Raw genomic sequence first — 18218 nt, 5'->3', positions numbered from 1 at the left:
GGCTTGACAAAGCCCTGGCTAGGATGATTTAGTTGGGGTTGGTCCTGCATTGAGCAGGGTGTTGGACTAGATGACCTCCTGAGGTCCCTTCCAACCCTGATATTCTGATTCTATGATTTCAGCCACTTCAAAATGAAACACCCAGGGTTTGTCTTCAAATAAAGCGCTGAAGTGGCACCTCTGTAGCACTTGAGTGAAGATGCTATTACACTGATGGGAGAGCTTCCTGTCAACCTAGCGCTGTCTACACGGGGGGTTAGGTCAGTAAAACGACATCGCTCCGGGGTGTGGATTCGTCACCCCCTGAGCGACATCGTTATACTGATATAGGTCTGTTGTGTAGACCCAGCCTTAGACTTTTCATTTTGAAACATTTCATTTCACCCATTGCTTAACAACAGGTTTCGTTTTGACAGTTTTGAAATGTTTTATTTTGACTTGATTTGTGTTGAAATGTAGCTAACTTGGAAAAAAGAGAAAGTGAAAAACACCTGAAAATGACCTGAAACTAACTAAAAATTGGAAAACTCTGTCACAAGCCACTAAACAGCTATTCATCATTTGTTTACCCTTTCTAAACTATTGATAAAAGGTACCCTTCATGTACAGTGGGGTCATAAGGGGTTCTCTGTTTTTTCTCAATAAGACAAGACAACAACAAGAGACCCGCTTTATATGACAGGTACATTTATAAACAGTTTAGCGTGGCAACTATGCCCCTAGGTGAGTTGTCAGCAATAGGGATCAAACTGTGGGCCTCTGGTTCTAAAAAGAGACCAGAAGCTTCTACTGTTAGAGCTAAGGGAACCACTTTTGCTAGCACTGGCTATAGTAGATTCATGAACCTCTAGAAGGGCCGGTGCTACCATTTAGGCAAACTAGGCGGTTGCCTAGGGCGCCAAGATTTGGGGGCGCCAAAAAGCGGTGCTCCCAATTTTTTTTTTATATCATTCCTATGCTCCCTCCCCGAGCGCGTGGTCGCCGCTCCACTTCTCCCGCCTCCCAGGCTTGCAGCGCCAATCAGCTGTTTGGTGCCGCAAGCCTGGGAGGGGAGGAGAATTAGAGCGGGGGCGGCGTGCTGGGAAGGAGGCGAAGCAGAGGTGAGCTGGGGTGGGGAGCTGCCGCATGGCTCCCCGGGCTGGGGGGGTGGGGAGCTGCTGCGGGGGGGGCGCCTTGGGTGGGGGAAGCTGCCGCGGGGGCAGGGGCGCCTCAGGGCAGAGAGCTGCCACAGGGCTGGGGGGGGGAGGGGCGCAAGGTGGAAGTTTCGCCTAGGGCGTGAAACTTCCTTGCGCCGGCCCTGACCTCTAGATGTGATCCAGCCATCAGCCGAAGGAGCCAGAATGCCACACAGAGGGAGTGTGGGCTACAAAACCAGCTGGAGGAGAGCTGATACTATTTGTTTTTAATTGTCAAATGATTCACAACTGAGCTGTGCACCTCAGAAGCCTATGTGATCATGTGATTACTGTCTCCTCTCACCTCTCCCATCCTTTGTTACACTGGCTTCTTTCTTCTTGTTTCTAAGTAGGCTGTAAGGTTCTCAGGCCAGGGATCACTTTTCCCTGTGTGTCGTACACTGGGCCGGTTCTACTGTTTTTGCTGTCCCAAGCAGCGTGCCGAATTGCCGCCATGGATGGCGGAGGCCGTCCGTGTGCCGTTAGGGTGGCATGTGCGTTTCCGCGGCGGCAGCAATTCGGCGGCAGCTTCTGTCTTCAGCCAGAAGACAGAAGCCGCCGAATTGCCGCCACGGGCAGCTGAACATATAAGCTGCCACCAAATTGCCGCCGCCGCGGAAACACGCGTGCCACCCTAATGGCACACGGACGGCCCCCGCCATCCGCAGCGGCAATTCAGCACACTGCTTGGGGCAGCAAAAACACATGGACTGCCGCCCCTTGCAGATTGCCGCCCCAAGCACCTGCTTGGAATGCTGGTGCCTGGAGCCAGCCCTGGTCATACAGTATCTAGCATAGGGGGGCCCTGATGCTGACTGGGGTTTTCAGACGATACTGTAAGGCAAAGAATAATTAATAATCGCAATTAAAAGAATCATCTTCTGGAGAATGCTGTTACTTGAGGGGGTCATATTCTGACAACATTTCAAATTAAAAAAGGGGGAGAGGTTGGGGAATTTCAATGAATTTTGGGAGGAGATTCCCTCCTCATTTTGAATCAAGCATAAAGCGGGCCAACATTTTTCAAAATTTTAAATTAAAAAGAAATTAAGGGGAAAATTTCTTGAAGTGTTCCCTCCTCCCCCTGGCAACTGTACTGGAGGAGGACAATGAAAGACAATGAAAGACACTGATATTTTCAGGCCACTGTCAGAGGCCAGACCGGCCAGACAGGCTGCAGGCCAGCTCCCTGACTGGCTTTGCTGCTAGGCAATCAGTGAGTCCAGCTGTACTGCCTTGGAACTGACCGAGTGGTCACAGCCCCTGTCTGGCTGCTGGTTTAGCAGCCCTGTTTAGAAGCCAGCCTCCCTCAGCAGATCAGCAGCTGCCCAATATGTACCATGCCTGCAGCTGTGTTTACCTTTGTTCTAGCCCTGTTCCTCTCCAGACCTGGTTCCCTTCTGGCTTTGATCCCTGACTTCACCTCTGGTTGACCCTCTGACATTTGGCTACTGATCCTCCACTTGTTTCTTGGACTCTGCCCACCCTGGATCTAGCTTTAACTGGGAGGCTGAACTCTTGTCTCAACCACTGATCTGATCACCCATAGCCCAGTTGGCTATAGCCACTCCTAGAAGCTCTAGCACAGGGATTCTCAAACTGGGGTTGGGACCCCTCAGGGGGTCATGAGGTTATTATTGGGGGGTTGTCAGCTTCCACCCCAAACCCCGCTTTGCCTCGAGCATTTATAATGGTGTTAAATATATTAAAAAGTGTTTTTAATTCATAAGGGAGGGTCGCACTCAGAGGCTTGCTATGTGAAATGGGTCACCAGTACAAAAGTTTGAGAATCACTGCTCTAGCAAGATCTTCCTCCAAGCAATAACATTACAGCGGAAGCCAGCGTAAATGCTAGATAGGATAGGTGCTTTTAAAAATAAATACAGGAATTCGGTGATTGGTGTAAGCATTCTTATTATTGTAGGGATGCTTCGTGTTCTCCCCCTTATACAAACAGCGCTGGCCCAGCAATTGCCTAGATTAAATCCCTTGTCTTGTTCTTTAGGGAGTCTGGAATAGAATCCCAGTTCTAGTCTCCTACTTTCCTGGTCCAAAGGTCCAAGAGCCCTGGCGAAAAGGCATGTCCAGTGCCTGTGGGAGGAAGTTGTGCCTTACATTGCTCAATAGGGACCCCTCTGGCTAGGGTGACCAGACAGCAAGTGTGAAAAATCAGGACAGGGGGTGAGGGGTAATAGGAGGCTATATAAGAGAAAGACCCCAAAATCGGGACTGTCCCTATAAAATCGGGACATCTGGTCACCCTACCTCTGGCTGACTCCAAAGGTATTAGTTTGGCTGTGGAAAGGATGGTGGATGCAACATGGGACCTCCAGGTTTGGTGTGATGATGCAGGGGAAACATTAGGAAGCTACTATTGATGGAAGGGTGCGATGGGCCAGGCTCAGAATAACACATCACATTCCCCCCACTTCTTGTGTTGGAGTTGAGTTCAGGCCCGGGGCACGTTGGGCAGAAGCTCCCCTTCCCCCAGCTGATCAGGTGAGAATGCCGGTTACACTGCCTACCAGCTCCCTTGACAGCACAGAGAATTGACCGAACTCTGAGCATCAGTCCAGGTGACAGTGAAGGGAAGAAGGGAGCTCCCTCACACTGAGGCGAAGAGCAGACCCAGCCCTCCTTGGTTCCCAGGAAACCCCGGCCAGGCTTCCTGTAACATTTCTGCAGCCAGTTTTCTCCCAACCAAAGAACATTTTGTCCAAATGAGCCATTTACATTTTGCCTACAAAAGGACCTGCGGCCATTTCCCCTCCCATGCTTTGCTGCCTTTGGTTTGCAAAGCTTGTCAGGGCTAATTGCATTAGCTTTTCCACAGTGGGAGCTTTCCTTGGCATGTGTTTTCCATTCAGACCCCTGTGCGGGGTTATTTCAGTGTGATTGTTCTTCTTGCCAAGAGCCGTGGTTATGAAATGCACCCTCGCAGCTCTGCCAAACCCCCGGCCAACTGGGAACCTGCTCCATTAGACGTCAAACAATTTGGGCCCATTTGGTATTTGGGGCAGTTGATATCATCATATTGAATCTGCAAAAGGGCTGGGAAAGAGCTTTTTCTTCTCTTCCCTCATCTGGGTCTTCAGCAATACCTCATTTCTTTCACAGTCCTCCTCTGCCCCTCACATAGACGAGATGGACAGGGAAGCACCTGCCTGTCACGTCAAGGAGCAGCCTGCTATCAATCAAGTCCAATGGGCCTTAGAAGACTGCTGCTGCTCCTACCCCCTTCCACTGGCAAGAGGTGCTCAAGCAGCAGTGAAACCAGGGGAGTTCCCCATTGGGGTGGAACAGAATTCAGGGTCCCATGCAGGAGGTGTGGATCTTTTGCATCCTCTGGAGCAGAGCTCTGCTAGGGGCTCCCTGTGCACATCAGGGACACTCAGGGTGGAGTTGGTGGATCCCCCAGTAGGCAGGTCATTATCTCCTGCGGGTGCCTCCGGGGCTATGACACACTTGCAGTTGTGGTATGCAGCCTGGGAGAATAATGTTGTCCTCCCCCGCTCCCCAGCAGAGCAGCCCAGTTACTGGCAGCATGCACCAGGGAACAGCTTTTTGTCCTCTGAGAAGAGGAAGCTGATAGGATGATGAAGGTTCCAAGTCCTGGCTGGGCTGGTGAAGCGCATTTGCCAATGTTTACGTAAAGCTATAGGCCGGTGGTGGGTAGGAATTGGGTAGCATCCCTTTAAAGAGGTTGGGAGCCTTCTTGTGAATCTTCCTGTCTCCTGCTAGGCTTTGGAACTATATGCAAACATACTAAACATGGTTATTTGGAACCCAGCTGTGTCTGGGGGGTTTCTTCGTGTCCTTAATGTTCTGCAAAGAATAGAGCTGGACAAGAAACAATTTTCCTGTCCCAGGAAAAATGTTGAGAATTTTGGAACATCTTCCTGATGTGCACCAGAGACAGCTAGAAGATTTTCACATAAACCAAAGAGAGACAGAGAGCCCTGACACTCCAGAAATGGCCAATAGCCTGCTGGTTAGGGTCTATGCCTGGAGTGTGGGGCCTGGGGTTCAGCCTGATTTGGTCACAATATCCCTGAGTGAGTTGTCAGCAGCCGGGTGTACCAGGAAAACAACGAGGAGTCTGGTGGCACCTTAAAGACTAACAGATTTATTTGGGCATAAGCTTTCGTGGGTAAAAAACCTCACTTCTTCAGATGCATGGAGAGACTCCTCGTTGTTTTTGTGGATACAGACTAACACGACTACCCCTCTGATACAGTGTACCAGGGGAGTTCTGGTGTCCAGACTTTAAAATGATGTTGCAAAGGGTTCAAGATGTGTGAAGCTTCAGAGAAAAGCTACAAGAATGATTCAAAACATCTCTTACAGTGAGAGACTCCATCTACTTACAGAGATCAATCTATTTTGCTTGTTGAAAAGAGGGTTAAGAGATGACTTGATTGGGGTCAACCAGTCCCTACACGGGGAGAACATACCTGACATTAGAGGGCTCGGTGATCTAGCAAGGCAATGGCATTTCATGTAGAGCTAAGCAGGAAATGTTTTCTTCCATCACACCAATATTGCTGAGTGTTCAAAATAGTTTCCCGTCTCAAACTGGGGTGTGTGACAGGGCGTGGTCCGCTCCTGCCTTCTTGCAACCAAACTATGCGGAGGCCTTCTTCAGGTCAAACACCAGGGGCTTATTTACAAAGTTTGTTCTCATTGCCTTTACAGATTGTGCAGCAGCTTTAACAGTATCCTGAGGCTCTAAGGCACCTAAGCCCAGCCAGAGAGAGACCTCCCAGTGGCCTTGAAACTACCAGCCTACAGCTCTTTCACAATCTCTCTTCCTCATTTGTCCCTTCCTTCCTGAGCCTTTGTACCTTCTGAGCTAGTGAGGTAATTAGCTTTTAACTCTCTCCAGCCTAGCCTCGATCTATCAGTTTGGCACAGTTCCCATATTCAAATGTGCGGGGGGAGGGAGGAAAGGCAAAGTGATGTTGCCATGATCAGCGTGCTGGATCAGCTGCTGTTGCCCGGTACTCTGCCGCCCGCAGGATGAAAAGTCAAAAATATTCAAGAGCTGACAACTCCATTTTGAGGAGGGGAGGGTTTGTTTCCCATCAATCAAAATATTATGTTTCAATCATTTCAAAATGTTTCATTTTGATTTTGATTCTTTTCACCCTCCCACTCCCAACCCCTAGTCCAATTAGCTTAAAATTCTAAATAAAAAGTTATTTTCAACCAGAAAACCATTTTTTCTCATTAAAAAAAAAAAATTCTCAACATTGTTTCTCCTTGGGAAGTTTGTCATACCCACCTGTTTCATGAACAATTTGGGTTTGGATGAATCAGCGTTTTTGATGGAAAACAATTAATTGAAAAATTTCTGACCAGCTTTAGTTTCAAGTTGTGGTGGCTGGAATTTGAAAGTAGACAAATTCAACTGGAAATAAGCTTAAAGGTTTACCAATGAGGTGCTAACAAAATATAATGAATAAATAATAAATAAAAATTAATCATTGGAACAACTTATGAGGGACATGGTGGATTCTCCATCACTTGAAGTCTTAAAATAGATTGGATGTCTTTCTAAATGATATGCTCTCGTTCAACCACAAGTTGTTGGGTAAGATGCAGGAATCACTGGGTGACGTTCTCTAGCTTGTGTTATAACGGAGGTCAGGCTAGATGATTATGATGGTCCCTTCTGGCCTTAATGTCTATGAAGGTGACAACAGTGAAGTTAACCTGATTCACTGCTGGACCATGTGCTTCCTGAACACTGGATCCAAACACACAACAGATTCCTAAGCCTGAACTGCCCAACAGCACCCAGAAGTTACCCACAGCCCCGGCTCAGGCTCCATCTCTGATTTGACACCAAACAGTCCCAAAACTGTAGATGCTGCTGGGATCATTTCCAAAATTTTGCTTGGCATTGAGACCCCGGTAGAACAATATTTGGGCTGTATTTTAGTGGTTCAGTCTCTGACATTGAGGGAGTTTGGTAGATGACCCCTCTTCGCTCTTCTTGGGAAGCCAAAACAAATAAAGGGGCTTCCTTGAGTCTCTGTCCTCCTCTTCCCCTTCGATAAAGCATTGGAGCGCAGCGTCTCAGCATGCGAGAGCAACAGCAAGACCTTTAGACCTGGTATTGATTTTCCCCTGAAACTCTGCTCAGATGGTTTTCACTTTGCCATCCCCAGGAGAGACGGAGTGCAGCTGAGATTACATTACATAATTGTGTGTGAGTAAGGCAATCTCTTAGGAAGCACTCTACGAGCCGCATGCCGACTCTGACAAATCGACTCACTGCTCCCACAATAGAAGCTGGGGTCATGACCTCAGCAGCAGACCCCAGAGATCCCTTTCCCTGTCTCTTTGCTAAAGAGTTTTACTGCTGCTCTAAAATTTCACCACACATTTTCCCCCTGCAGTGAATCTGTCACAACTCCCACTAGTGGAAATGACTTTACAAGGAGTTGAGGCTTGATTCGTATTCACTCGAGGGCCTTGTCTGTGGGCGTGCCTGCCCCCATAGCACCCCCTGCTTGGCAGTGCAGATACTTCCTGCCTCAATTTCCCCTCACCAGGGTTTTCTGTCTCTCCTGGGGTTCTCGTGGCTCGGTCCTCTGGCTGTGTCGCCCTCCAAGTTCAGTGTCTTTCTGAGGTAACAAAAGTCCAAACAAAAGTTCTTTCGCCCACTTGAGCCCTCTTCAGCCTGCCCTCTGGGCTCTCTTTCAGGCTCTCTGGCTCCAAAGTAGAGCTCTGACTCCCAGGCTCCTTCCCTGAAGTCCCCTCACAGTCTTAAACTGTTTTGTTTTTTCTTTTGTCCCTTTTATGAGGCCCAGGTGATTATCACATAACCCCCATTAGTTTAGCCCCCTTAGGCTCCGGGCCTCCTGGCCCTTAAAGCAGCAGGTCATCATGCCAGGCCCCATTATTCTGCTCTGGAAGCATAAAGGGTCATGAAGAGGGAGTGTAAAGACCTGAGGCCCAGATCCTCAAATCAATGGGAATTAGGCACCTAAATACCTCTGAAGGTCTGGCCCTTAGTGTAAATGGGAACCAGACCCCAAAATAGTTTATTCTCATTTTCACCCACTGGAAGGCGTCTTTACACTGACTGGGAAGGTGGGGACATAGGTTAGTGTATTTGCTGTGTTTTTTCCCTTCAACTCCCCACTGCCCCAAGGGCTCCTAAAGCAATGCCCAAAATATTCAAAGCAGCTGAGTCCAAGCCCATTCACCTATCTCTGTTGCTAGCCCTTGGCTTGATGTTTTCACCGCCCTTTGCTGCCCTAGTGCTGAAGTGTGTGACCTGCAGATCAGTGATTCCTGGCCAATGAGGGTTTTTAGAGGGCATGACGCCTCTAATGCAGGTCTGTCTCTACATCGAGATCCCTAGTAAGTTTTGGTACTGGCTGCAGAACTTTCTCATTGGCAGATTCAGCGGGTACCCCCCTACTCAGCACAGCACTTAAAATGGGCTTAAGCATCGTGCTGAACTCAGCCCTGAATTCTGAAATGGATGCACCCTATACAAATATATGTATTGTTTAGGGAAACTCTCCCTAGCTACTTTTTAAGGAGACCTGCCTTCAAAAAAGGTGGTTACATGACTTAAAACTCCATGGGTGAAGTGTGACCTTACTATCGGTGCATATGACATGTTTCCAATTTACCTCAAAGAGGGACAGCATATCCTGGGGCTCCTTGTTTCTTCTAGTTCTAGTACAGAACTGCAGAGAAGATACTTGTGAGTCTTTGCCTCCTCTCCCCATCCCAAGGTCTGAAACATTGCTAGTGCCAGCATACACTGTGATGCCAAAGAGAAAATGAACTCCAGATTGATCCAAAATGATGGGTAGAATGTCCCTAGTTGGTTGTCTCTTACCAGCGCCCAGAAAAAGAGCTAACATTGCATGAGTATCATTTTCAGGAGGAGCAACTGAATCTATCTGACTCTGACCTTGGAGAAATAGTAGGCATCCTTCAATCTTGAAAACCATGGGTATGTGCCGCTGAAAGGTAAAGAATTTACACAGTTGGTTTTATGGCAGCTGTGGCTATGGCTAAAGAGACTCACTTGAGAGAGACAGTCTCTGCTGCATCTGTCACATTTAAAGGCGATGTTTCGACCCTTTGGGCTCTGCCTTTTGCAAGCTCTTTTCTCCTCTGCTAAGCTGAACGGCTTCCTCTAGGAACTCTGGACACCTTTGTTAAGCTCTTGTTTCCAAAACTGCGGTCCTGAGTGTGATCTTCCCAGTCCATTTTTTGGAGGTCTCTCTTGCACACATCCTTGAAACACAATTTTGGGCATCCTTTGGGTCTTTTTCCAGATGCCAATTCACCATAGAGGGTGTCCTTTCGGATGTGCCCATCATTCATTCAGCACACATGCCTTGGGTGAGTAGGGGTAAGCCAACAGTAGCAAAATAGGAATGCAACTTTGGAGCAACCCTAAAGAGAACACTACTACGGATCAGGATTTCTGGTGTGGGAAATGTTATGTTCACAGCCTACACACAGAGATGTTCAATTAAAAACATAAATACTCTTGCTGGATGGTTGCAATGTAACACAACTTTATTTCTTAGACTCCAGAACGATAACACACAAGAATCCAAAGGCAGAGAGAGACAAAGCAGGCTCCTCCCTAAGGCAGTGATGCACAACTCACCCCCATTTACTCAGGCTGGCTGTCTGCAGACTGTGAGCTGCTCCCAGATGCTTCCCTACAGAGCCCCCTAGTATGCAAGCAGGACAAGGAAAAAACCCTACTCTTAAAGTGATAGCTTGCAGGTCCAACAGTCCTCAGCACACCACAGAAAAAATAAAAACAGAGTTAATTAATTTGAAGGCTCACAGGGTTTATAGACTTAGGAGACTGGACAGAAGAGAAGAAAGGAAGAAGTGAACCTGTGCAAGAGGAAAATTTGAAGATAAGACTCAGAAAAACATTGAGATGTGTATCACGTGATGTTGCAACGTCATGTTGCAAACAGTGGCTTTGAAAAAAGGATGCCTCAGAAACTTGTCATTGATGGGCTAGGGCTGAGCGAATGAGACAAGTGGAATTCAAGCTGCATCCAAGGCAGTAGTGCTAATATCTCCTGACCTGAAGAGCAGCATCAGGCGGGTTCTGCTGTCCTTTTGGACAAATGCAGCATCCCTGTGCTATGACATTGCATTAGGAGGTCACTACAACGTTTATCACCTGGGTTGCTGGCCAAGAGGAATTCTGCTTTCTCAGAGTCTCCCTTGGGCACATGGAGAGCTGGAAAGAGATAGCTACATGGTGAAGCCACCAACTTGGGAGTCAGCTATGCTGTGGCAAGAGCTCATCCTTGGAGCTCACAGGGCAGAATGAGGAGTTTGGTTTGGGCAGAATGCGAACCCGCATTTGTGGGTTCCCCCACCAACCCTTGCTGCTCCAGAAGGGGATGGACTTAAGGCTAGAGAACATCACCTGGTGTAAACTGACATAATGCCATTGACTTTCATGGATCTGTGCTGATTTAGGACAGATGAACCATATGTTTTTAGGGGAAAGATCATTAAGGTAGCCCTAGAGTTAAGCCCCAAAGAAAGAAAGGGGTTGTGACAGAAAGTCCTGCTAGGGATAGTCAGAGGAAGTGCAGCCACCAAGCATATGCCAATCTTGTTAATGCCTTTTTTGTCTGTATCTCAAGGAGAGTTTATTTTGGCAGCAGCAAAGTGTATTAAAAAAGCAGAACTCTGTTGTATAGATGGCATATTTCACTGGCGCTGGCCACAGCTTCCAGAATAAGAAGGTGTAGATTTTTTTGAGGACTGACAACAGGGCCAGATCCTCAGCTGGTGCAAATCAACATAGCTCTATGGATTTCAATGGCGCTACGCCAGTTTACCCTAGCTGAGGCTCTGGCCCTGGCCTGTTGTTTGTTTGTTTTTTAGCATCTTTTTCAGGCCTTTCATTTTTAATCAGGAAAATGGTGCATTATTGGAAGCAAGAAGAATGTGTAGTGTTCTCGGATTGCGATTTGGCTCAAGAGCCAATCAGCAAGTAGGTGGACTCTTTGCACTAAGCCTGCCCCTCTACAGCAAAATCCTGTGTTGTCTAGTGAATGCGTGAAGTGTAGAAGGTGCCACACAAAAATATCTGCAGGGTTTGAATGTCAACCAGGTCAAGTTGGGAAGCAGGAGAGCTTTATTTCCGAATGATCTTTATGAACAGCCATTGTGCGTGTGTGTATGTGCACACGTCTGTTTGTCTGTCTGTATTCTTTTATCATTAAAAGGCTCTGCCTAGGATGACTGATCTGAAAATCCTTACCAAGCTAGTTGGTCTAATTTTTGGAGTCCACACCACGCTGTCCCTCTATTCGGCCTATCTGAAGCATTCTGGTATGCCAAGAGCTCGATTGCTGTGTGTGTCTTCAGGCCAAGAATGGAGCAGTCAGGCTGAATGAAGGTTTTGTCCTCAGCATGTGCACTTGAGTCATATCCTCAGGTCTGACTGAGCTGTGCTAGGCCCAACTGTCAGAATGAGTCCCCAAGCCAGCCCCCCGTGTTAGTTGGGGCTGCTCTAAATTAAGAAGGGTAAGCCAGTTCTCTAGGAACTGTGCTGCCAGTGAGGTTCAGCAGAGGGCATGGCCTTATGTGTTTAGATACTGAGGTTCTCTGGATGTCACTGACCTGCTGCTTCTTGGTGTATGGGCAACGAGCTTCAGGTGGCATGTGACCAGAATTTGGTCTGCTGGTTGGATCATTAGCTTCCCCGGGCCAGGGGGGAGCACAATGTGATGTGGAGCACAATGTGAATGCTGATCCATGCCCCCTGCCAAACTACTGATTGATCCAATATAGAATTTATATTCTATGACTTAACAAACATATACCCTATGTCACTCTGCTGTATCGCTCTTATGCTAGCATAACTCACATGTGGGTTGTGTCTCCCTTTGTGCCTGATCTGCAGAGGCTATGGGTCTGCTCCAGCCCTGACAGGGAGCTCTAGCAATTCATGTTTTTATCTCTGGAGGTCGCTGGTTCAGTACTGTGTGAATTGGGCCTAGGTGGTGGCTGTCACATAACTGGGTGCTCATCTGGGATTTGAACTGCTGTAGGCCTCAGACACTCGGAATGAGCTTCCTCTGTCCAGAGGAAGTCCGTAACCCACTGGTGAGTCTGTGGCACAGGTCCCCCTCTGTGCCTGAGCTACAGAGGATATAGGAGTCTACTACAGTCCAATCAACAGAGCCTGGCTCTTTAGCTCAATCTGTAGCACCTCACGTTTTTAGCTCTGGACATCTCCAGTATATCTCCTAGTGTTCTGGCCAAGATGGCAGCCAGCACTTTATTGACGGTATAATGTCAAATTAGGACTAGATAGTCCTGAAGTGTGAGTGCAACAGGCTGTACAGGAGCCTTCCACACACACCATGGCCCCAGCACATGAGCCGGATTCAGCCCCAGAGCACGAGGCCCTGGGGGATTCCAATGCGTAGAGTGGTGCTAAAGGAGGGGGCACCTGCAGCACAGAGGGCAGGATCCGGACTCCCTGGGGGCAGTACAGAACCAAACCTACACTCTGTGGTGACTAATTAACTGGTCCCCAAGCAAAATGCTTGCGATCTCTGCTAGCTAGCGTCTGCAGCGGTGGGGCTCACGCTACCCTCCTGCCATTTCTAGAACTGAAAAGTTGCCCAGGTAGCTCACTGCCTGACACCGAATCCCGACCGATCACACAGAGCCAAGCTTCCAATCCGAGGTATTATTTGAACCAGTGGCTTCTTCTGGGGCCCAACTAACCAAATGCTAAAGATAACTGGGGAGAAAAAAAACAAAACAAACCTACAACTGAGTCACCAGTAAATCAGCAGAACTTGTTAGTGGTGCCTGATCAGTGCTATGCACAGGAAATGAGTCTTAAAGGGGCAGGCCAGTCTCTGGCTAGGAAGAAATGTTTCAGATAGCATCGCTGCAGGGCTCCAGGTGTGGGGAACACAGCGCTTGAAATCTTTATGGTAGAGGGCAACCTACATGCATTGGAAAGTGGACTTACTCTGGCTGTTCATCTTGCTGCCCAATTCCCCGGCCAGCTGCCAATTCCCTGCCTAATCCATCTCCCACCTCCTTGCTGTTCCCACCCCAGCCCAGCACAACTCCCAGCTACCAAAAACCCTCCCACAAAGCTAGGGATGGGTGACCCAGTTCAGACAAAGTGAGAGCTTCCAGGAGCCCTGCTTAGGACTCAAAATGGACCAGGCCTGCCTTGAGCTTTGAAGAAGTCTGGTTATTTTTTTTATGTGCTTCAGCACATTCACACTGGAAGGTTGCTCTCCTCTAGATTTTTGGCCAGGAGCAGATGGGCTGAATTACCATGAGAAATACTGTTATTCTTAGTACAACTGGGAGCAATACCAGAAGGCAGAAGGTCAGGAGCCCAACTCCGATGGAAAGTGCATGGCATCTGGGTGGCGAACTTTCTTGGGCTCCTTTGAAAATTCCAACCCAAACCTTTTGATCTGACCTCACCCTAATGTAACGAAGTCAGGAATCCAGTAAATCGACTGAAGGAAGAGCAGTCCCTCTAGGTTTACACTGCTGTAACTTAGGGACCAGATTCACTCTAAAGTCCTGGGCTAGCCCAAACCATCACGGGATGGATGACTGACTGCATTGCACAAGCCACAACTCAGCTACGCAGATCCTGGTGGGAGGAAAAAAATAATTCACAGGAGAGACCAATTCAATGAGATTTACAAGCTGATTTGGCAGACTCAAGAGGTGTGGCTACTCCAGAGAAGCACGCAAACATACAGGGGTTTCTCCAAGCCTTTGGAGGTTTGCCTCTCACTGGTTCTCATGTGGACACACAGGGCATGTGTTTACTTTGCTGGGTTTATTAATGAACGTTTCTGCCCCGAGCTTTCCGCTTAAAACACTTTTGCCATTTGCGTCCCCGCCTTGAAAGCAGCAAAGGGGCTGAAATTATATCCATCGCTGTTGCTGTTGGTTGACTGAGCTCCCCTGCCTTCCCCCCAGCCTGTTCCACATTTTTCAAATTTCTGGAGATTGTTTTTCGCCTCCTGATGTTCTCTGGAGCTTGCCCAAGAGAAGCAAACACAGCCTGCCCCTGGCTGGTGGGGCAAGGGGCGGGAGGTTATGCTCTGAGTAAATTTAGCCTCTTACTGGCAGATTTATCTCTCTTAATCAGAATTGTGTGGGGATTGTTTTTGTAGACTTAACTTCCCCAAATGCAGCCCCCGATTGCATAAATGCTTTTAGTTAAGAGCTAATTTCCTGGAGCGTGTGCCAGCGCTCTCTCCATGCAAACAAAACAAAGAGGGTGAATACAAAATGTTTCACAACTACAAGGAAGTTTGAGCCAATAAATGTCCAGGAATGAGAAGGTGTCAGTGCACCCTTTCTCCACTTTCCCAACACCATTCGCATGTGTTACAGTGCTGCTTCCAGTTAGCACTGTCCCCTAACACCTGGCCCTTCCGTGGGGACCGGGAGACCCTGACACACACCTATGGAGGGTGTGTCAGGTTGCAGCCCCTGGTTCCGGCTCCTCCAGAACCTCTTAGAATCCTAGAACTGGAAGGGACCTAGAGAGATCATCTAGTCCAGTCCCCTGCACTCATGGCAGGACTAAGTATTATCCAGACCATCCCTGACAGGTGTTTGTCCAACCTGCTCTTAAAAATCTCCAATGATGGAGATTCCACCACCTCCCTAGGCAATTTATTCCAGTGCTTAACCACTCTGACAGTTGGGAAGCTTTTCCTAATGTCCAACCTAAACCTCCCTTGCTGCAATTTAAGCCCATTGCTTCTTGTCCTATCCTCAGAGGTTAAGAAGAACAATTTTTCTCCTTTCTCCTTGTAACGATCTTTTATGTACTTGAAAACTGTTATCATGTCCCCCCTCAGTCTTCTCTTTTCCAGATTAAACAAACCCAATTTTTTCAATCTTCCCTCCTAGGTCATGTTTTCTAAACCTTTAATCATTTTTGTTGCTCTTCTCTGGACTTTCTCCAGTTTGTCCACATCTTTTCTGAAATGTGACGCCCAGAACTGGACACAATACTCCAGTTGAGGCCTAATCAGCGCAGAGTAGCGAGGAACAATTACTTCTCGTGTCTTGCTTACAACACTCCTGCTAATACATCCCAGAATGAGGATTTCGCTTTTTTTGCAACAGTGTTACACTGTTGACTCATATTTTAGCTTGCGGTCCACTATGATTCCCAGATCCCTTTCCGCAGTTCTCCTTCCTAGGTAGTCATTTTCCATTTTGTATGTGTGCAACTGATTGCTCCTTCCTAAATGGAGTACTTTGCCAGATTTCTACAGTGCTCCACTCCCCAAACAGTGACCTCCTTTGAAAAATGCACCCACTTATCTTGGTGCCTAAAAGCAGAACTGAGATCTCTTGAAAATTTGTGTTTTAGCTTATGAGCTGCGTAAGAGAAGGGCATTATCTGCACTAGTTCTTTCTGTATCGCCAGGCACTTCTATGGAACTCTGTACATGAGCGTTCATAATGACAGCGCCAAACATGTGCTTTCTGATGACTCTAGTATGAGCGTCTCAGATGCCCATCTTCTTCTTAGCGTATGCGCCATGTGCCTGATGTGGCACATGACCAAGATTCATGACCGAATTTGGTCTGCTGGCTAGATCATTAGCTTCCCTGGCCCAACCTGGTACTGATAGGGAGCACAAAGTGAATGGTGATCTATGCCCAACTGCTGGGTGAAGATTGTGTGGAGCACATTTTTTAAACTCTGACACTAATAAAGGCAACACAATGAGTAAGGATGCCATCAACACACTGGGGGCGGGGAAGGGGGTGACACAGCAAAGTGAGGGGGCCACTCAGGGGAAAGCTTTATTTTTTATATTAATATTTATTATTGTTTAGTCATCTTCCCCTGGTGGGACTTGGGAGTGGCAACAGGCAGTGATGAGAAGCTAGCAGACGGACTACACTTCAGCCTGTAGGCATAACTTATGTTGCTCAGGGGCGTGAACATCCCTCCCCCCAACCCCCCGAGCAACATAAGTGATGCCGACATAAGCGCTCGTGTGCACACGACTTCTCCCACCAACATTGGGTCTGCCACATGTGGAGGTGGTTTTATGATGCTGACGGGAGAGAGCTCTCTCCCATTGGCCTAGAGTGTCTTCACCAGATGCACAGCAATGGCAGAGCACTGTACGTATAGACATGGCCTAGAAGACAGGTTGAATATGTGAAGACATACCTCAACTTCAGACCCAATTCAGTGCACCTTGTGCAGTCTATTATTCCAGTGCAAGGTGAGTGTGAAATACGGCCATTGTGATCTGGTAGCATTTCATATCTTCATTGCACAGGCACAGGGTCATGCAGAACTCTAGTTGGGAGAAATAAAGCTTGATAGACTGTGAACTAAGAAAATTTACATATGGAAATAGGTAGAATATCTGCTATTTCTACAATCTGGTTCAAAGTGTTTGGTGTTTTAGGAAAGTGACATGAAACGGAAGGATGGGTTTGGGGTTAAAGCACTGGACTGGGAGATGAGAGTTTAAATTCAAAGCTCTCCCATAGACACCCTTTGTGACCTTGTCCAAGTCACTTAATCTCTCTAGGCCTTACTTCACTGTCTGTAAAATGGATAATAAGGGCTTGCTTACACATGAAAGTTAATCTGCAATAAGGAAGGTTGAGAATTTAAAGAAGGTGAACTATTCTGAACTGACTCCATGTCTGGTTGCTTTTATTCCAGAATAAGAGGACCATATTCCGAATTAACTTAATCCACTTCCAAAATGCATTACACTAATTCAGAATAAGGTATGCTTATTCTGGAATATGAGCCTCTCCCGCATAGAGTCAATCAGGAATAGTTAATCACCAATAGCTACAACTCCTTGTGCAGACAAGCCCTAATACTGACTTTGCCTCACTGTCATCTGTTTACAATGCAAGCTCTTTGGTACATGGACTCTCTTTGTAGGGGGCTTACAGAGCCTAGCACTGTGGCCAGACGTAGAACAGTAATGTTAGTGGGGACTATAAAGCCTGAGCAAGTAACCAGAAGGGACTTCCTTGTTATTGCTAAGACTGTATAGTCTAATGCATCACTTTATTTCTGCTGGTTATGTGTTCTTTTCTCTGTGTACACAGGAACTCAAGTGAACGTTAGATCTGCGAAGATTAGATAAGGAGTGTAATAAATAGACTTCTTTAAAATCCACCCTTATCTTGTTTTTGTTTCAGTACAAGTGGGGTTTTGGAAAAGCAACAGCCGCTTAGTTAAAGGCACAGGTCTGGGTTGTAGGGTTCAGCTTCTGATGCCAGCTGGGATTGCGCCATGCCAATAAACCCACAGTTCTTTATGATCAATGGGGATAGATGTAGCATGGTCCTCACTAGAAGTACACAAGGAGCTGAGAGGCAGCTAATTGGTTAATGAGAGACTGGCCCAGTTGGACCCAATCAGATGTGTTCATTCCCAAACTGCATTTTAGAAGAATTATTCTGGAGCAAAAGTTAATGTGACCAATCACAATGGTAGGACTTAAGGCACATCTTCTTGCTGTCCCTATGGCAATGGGACAAAATAAAAATGCTATTTGATACCTGTCCTTTGTGGGGATTGTACTTATTTCAGCCACAGTACAAACTGTTCAGAGATCCATGTGCTCTGAAGAGCACTTCTGGGAAACGGAACATTCCGGAGAGTTGCACAGAAAGCTACTAGAGGAGCAAAGTTCAAAGGGGATGAAGAGCCTCAAGGCTATTCCTGGCTTCTAGCTCCCCTGCCTACCAGGAAATCTCTACCCAGCTTCCTAACCTTCCCCATACCAACCATCCCTGAACATGCGACCCACTCAGTGCGGCATTCTCTTCCCTGCTATGTGTGGCTGGGCCATATGTAGTGCATGTTGAGCCTGCTCTAGGAATGACTCTTTTCACTCAGGCAGTAGAGGCTCATGCAAGGTGTCTAGTTCAATCCCCGCTGCTGACAACTCACCTAGGGACACAGTGAAATTCAACTCCTTCCCTCCATAATGCTGGGTTCTGTGCAAG

This window comes from Trachemys scripta, chromosome 11 (genome assembly GCF_013100865.1).
Source record: "Trachemys scripta elegans isolate TJP31775 chromosome 11, CAS_Tse_1.0, whole genome shotgun sequence".
Classification (NCBI taxonomy): Eukaryota; Metazoa; Chordata; order Testudines; family Emydidae; genus Trachemys; species Trachemys scripta.
Note: the sequence above shows the minus strand (reverse complement) of the source record.